We start from the raw sequence: 5322 nt of genomic DNA, 5'->3' as shown, positions 1-5322 counted from the left end.
CCAAAGGGATGTATCACCCAAACTGCATATTAAGCTTGGCTGCAAACTGCATATAAAGTTAGCAGTAGAAATATTATCCCTCTGTACCATTGTAACAGATATCATGAGTTAGCATAAACCTATTAAGGAATTAATTTTAAAAGCATATCCAGCTCTCCACCTGCGGACTTTCTGTGAGATATTACAAGTACATGTTCATGGACTGCTGTCCATCCCAAGATACCCAGGGGTAAAAGTTGTTCATCCGTCTCTTCTTACATGGGTTCTTCTATTTGTGAACCACTGCAATTTAAATATGTTTTAGAAATACACCAAATACACTGGACTGAACTGCTGTGATTCAGCATTTGCTACGCAACCAGCAAAACCATCTCTGCAGAAGGTCAGAAGGCCGAGGGAACCAGAAGAGGCAGCTTGGGGCATGCACCAGAATAAGCACTTACTCTTCTTTAGTCACTGCCCCGAGTTGCATGCAGAATACCCTCAAAATGAAGAACACCTTACAGGCAGACACATCCATGAGAAGTTTGCTTCAAACCACCAGACTGGCTTCACCAAGGAACCCTCCAGCAGAGGCGGTGACACAGCACAGCTCTCCAAAGCAAGACTGAGTTCCCTTCGCCAGCTCTTCCTTCCATGCAGTCCCACGATCGATTCATCTTCCAGTTCAGGTCAGCTGTAGCCAGCATCGCATCTCGGATTTAAACCTATAGCTCAAGAAGGCCTGTTAAGTTTTCCATTTACACATAGAGCTGAGGAACAATGTTCTTTATAATCAGCTTAGCAAGACCTGGATTTTCTTCACAAGACAAACATTTACCTTTGCACCCCTACAGATAAAAGGCAAAAACCGAACCACATCTTTTGCACCAGAACCTTAATAACCAGATGCAAGTATCGGTGCAGCAGTGAGAAGGGAAGGAGCCGAGAGCAACTCCAGCCCTGCTGTAGAGGTGAATGACTAACACAGCATCAAGCAAGAAGGCATGTAGATGCCCCTAGCAAATCAAACAAGTTCGGAGCAAACCGGCTGAGTTCGTGGTTGAGTAGCAACGTCTGGGCAAGAAGCCCGGACTGCTGCTTGCACCGATGAAAAGGGAAGGACTGGCTGAGCTGGAGTCTAGCGAAGGTGCTCAAGGGTGCTTGTTTCTCCACGCAGGAAGCTGTTGTTGGACAGGCCCTACAGATCTGACGGCCTTTTGCTAATAGCATGTGGAGGAGGTTCTAGGTTACACGGTGAGGCAACTGCACTGGGTGCAGAGGCAAAGGCTGGGAGCCCTTCCGGGTTAATACAAGGCAAACAAGAGTGAGGTATAGAATGACTTTCAAAGAGGTGGAAGGAATAGATTTGTTCAGAGTTTGAGGGTTACCTAATTGCGGAGTTGCTCAAAACTTATAGTGGAGTAGCTCAAAACTCTCAGAAACTGATGGGCTAAAGGCAAGCAACCTAGGAGTTAATGCTTAATGGTGGAAAGAGTAAGAGCTAATTTACAATTTAAGCATAACCTCAACTAATAAAGAAAAAAGGGTACAAGATGGTCACTGAAAGCCCTGTGAAGCTGAGGGAGGCATCAGATGCCCCCACAACATAAAGCATCCAGAATTTGCTGCCTTTGTTAGACACCTGCTTCTCCCCCCTCCGGTGCTTCACTTACTCTGAAATATTTCAGAGCGACAAAGGATTTTGATGAGTTCAATAAGCTCCAGATAAATAATACAGCCAAGATGACCCCAGAAGAGCCAATAACTGGACCGGTCAGTTAAAGCCGCTTTGTCTGTCCAAGCCTGTATTTGACAGATGACCTGTCACAGTGAAGGCGCCTAAGCTCAACCCAGACTCCTCAGGCTAATGCTGTGGTGCATGTTGTGCAAGTGCTTGGAAGCCACCCCACAGAAACCATAACCGTGCTGCTGCTTCTGCAGCATTCAAGACAGAAAAGCAGAATAAGGTGGGGAAAGAATTACAGAAATCTCTGGAAAAACAGTAAAGAGGCAGTGAAATATGACCTTCCTGTAGCTAGGTTTCTTCCTTCTCATCCATCTGAAATCAAATCTATTTGACATGCAGGGTCAGCATGACCTATCCATCACTGGATTCCCATCCTGAGCTCTGCTGAATAAATTGAATACAGACAATTTTTGTCGTGGGAGACCTATCACATCTGCTTGTGCTCCATGTTCTTGGAAACCTCCTGTGTAATTTAGAAACCCTGGAAAATACTGGAATTTACTCTCAGTTCTGAGGGGGGAAAAATTGTCAGACAAAATAGCTGTGTTCGTATATTTAGTTCCTCCCCCCACATGCAAATGTCTTATGGATGATGCTTAAAACTTGCACCGAGACACTATTTGCATCTTCCCCATCCCTTTGTTTCTTTAGCCAAAGTAAAGGAAAACCCACAGCGATAACTTGACAGTAAGAAGGAAGAAACCAACAGCAGCGTCACTAAGTCTGAAAATAAACACGAGGCAGAGGAAATGCAGGAGAAAAGGGGATATCCATTTCAAAGGCTGAATTCAGGAAAGCTTTGCTCACCCCAGTCCAGGTCACAGCACCCACCAGCTTCAGCACTGAGTCTTTGTTCCAGTCTGCACTGAAACTGTGCTGTCTGGCTACATTCAAAATAACCCTCTGGAATGGGAAAAATTCTTAGTTCTAAAGTGGCACAGGAACCAGGCCACACTACCAGGGCTTTTGCATTTGAACACACAGATACAGCTGTCCTGTAAAAAACTACTACAAGTCAGTGTGATCTGAAAACACCAGTTCCTGCATAGAGGCCCAGCAGGATTCAGTAAGAGCTTAGAGTAGGCTGTAAACAACTCCCGTTTCATATTTCCCTCTGCATAGAGGCCCAGCAGGATTCAGTAAGAGCTTAGAGTAGGCTGTAAACAACTCCCGTTTCCATATTTCCCTACAGGACTGCTAATTTAATGCAAACATGAAGTCATAAAGGAATATTAAGTCACTCTTCTCTCACAGATACACATTTTTGTAAACCACTCCTTTATACGTATTAGGGCTTGAATTAAATTCAGAACAGTAATGTAACACTACATTACAGCTTTACTCACTACAGATCATTGCTGCCACTCTTTTTTTTTCTTGTTCTCAAAATGCCTTTCCCTACACTGCAGTCTCCTATTCACAAAAGGAAAAGCGCAAGAGTTGGGATGGATTAAGGAGCATGAATTTTTTACTCCCCAGAGACAAATCAACCTCTGCAGCGATAAGCACAGAAAGGAAAACAGTATCTTGCAGTAGGCAAACAAACCTTGCATGGAAAAATCTAACTCAAACTTGCTGTGTTAAACCTGGCGAGTTGGCTCTGAGTAGTCATACATAACTTCAACCTTAAATTTTAGCAGCAGCCATCCTGTAAAATGTTAAGAAGATGGAGACAGGTTTAAGTTAACAGGGATCAGAAGCTCTAACTCATTACTTGTAACACACAGCTTTCACTGCAGCTTCTACACACGTTAATTAACCTGACTTAGAGATAGAAGACCAAAAACAATATAGTATTTCAGTAGAGAAACACTGATTTTTAGCAAGGGAGATTGGTTGTTCAGCCATGTCTACTTGCAATGTGTAGTGCTGAAGTCACTGCAGGAAAAGGCTTAATTCAAAAATACTTCACAGAGCAGCCGATCATCGAGAGTACTAACGGGAGGTGAAGACATGAGCTTGTGTTAATGACAGTCACAGTACTACAAAAGTGATCAATACCTTTTGAGATCAAAAAGGCTATGTACTATTTTCGTTTCCTACATTTGATTACGTTTTATACCCGAAGTCAGACTTGAAACCCCACAAGAACATATCACAATAGATTTCCTGTTTAAGACATTTACAAAAATTAAAACTCAGTCTATTAACAGACATAGAACTAACATTTCTGTAACAGCAGCTTGTTGGTAATCATATTTATAAACATCCATTACTTTTGGAGCACCCATAAGTTAAACTAAACCTTTTATATATGCGTGGTCAAAAAAAATCGTGGCTTAAGGCCCATCTACATTACTAGCTGGTGCACTTGTTGCCACAGAGCTGCTCTTCTGACACATTTTGCAAAGGAGGGGGGAAGCACCAGTTGCAAGCCCAGAGTAGTATGCAGGAGTGACGCAGCGGTCTCGACACAGATACAAATGTGCTGAGTCTCTTTACTCTCATTATGCAGCAGCCTCATTAAAAGGCACTCGCTGCGCAAAGGGACTAGTTAAAGGCTTCACAATCTGGTCCAAAAGTGTAATAGAGGAATAGGCTCTATATGTAATAGCGGAACAGGCTGCCCAGGGAAGTGGTGGAGTCCCCATCCCTGGAGGTATTTAAAAGACGTGTAGATGAGGCGCTTAGGGACATGGTTTAGTGGGCATGGTGGTGTTGGGATGACGGTTGGACTCGATCTTAGAGGTCTTTTCCAACCTTAATAATGATTCTAATTACAACAGGCTTTGATTAAAGAGACAGACCTCAGATACCACCGCAGCTTTAAATCAAATGCCTTTTTTTTTTTTTTTTAAACACACATTATGGATATTCCCAAACCCTGTTAGAGAAAAATGTATGTGCATCAGGTGCTAACTATATTTTAAGTGTGAAAACATCAGAGTATTATTCACTCTTCCCTGTGCAAGCACTTTCCCCAGTTACCAGAAGCATATCAGGCAGTAGTAGGTGACAACTTGCACCACCTCAAAGGGCAAACTGGATAGCTGTAACAACCAAAACGTAGACGTGTTTCACAAACGCCCAGCACAAGATCCCACTACCGTAAGCACATCAGCATTCTGTACTAAACTGCTAGCATCATCTGTTGGTGGAGCTTCAAAACTGCAAGCAATTATTTTTAGGTAAACATACAGACGGCTAGGAAAAGAATTGCAATTATCTGGTGAAAACAGCTGAGTTTTTGAATTAGCTATGGATCTATAATATGCACTATTTAAAAGGGAAAATAGGACCACTTTGTATTAAAAACATTCTAATATATAAGTTGAATTTGTACCCTATCGCCATTTAATAACTGTGCCATTTTTGTACTCTAAGCAATTGCATTAGAGGCACTATCAACACTAACCGGCGTTCACACCAACGCCAAAATACCAGCAGTGTAACAGAGAAAGAGATGCAGCACTTACACTTCAGGGTGTTTTGGGGTTGTTTTGTTATTATTGTTTGTTGGGTTTTTTGTTTTGTTTTTTTTTTTTTTTTTAAAAATACTTCATATGCCATTTCATATAAATCCAAAGCATTAAGCAATTCCACTCAAAAGAAAAGATTAAAAGCAATTTCAGCAAGACTAGGAAACCTACATG

The sequence above is a fragment of the Aptenodytes forsteri genome, unplaced genomic scaffold (genome assembly GCF_000699145.1).
Source record: "Aptenodytes forsteri isolate BGI_AS27 unplaced genomic scaffold, ASM69914v1 Scaffold141, whole genome shotgun sequence".
NCBI classification, from domain to species: domain Eukaryota; kingdom Metazoa; phylum Chordata; class Aves; order Sphenisciformes; family Spheniscidae; genus Aptenodytes; species Aptenodytes forsteri.
Note: the sequence above shows the minus strand (reverse complement) of the source record.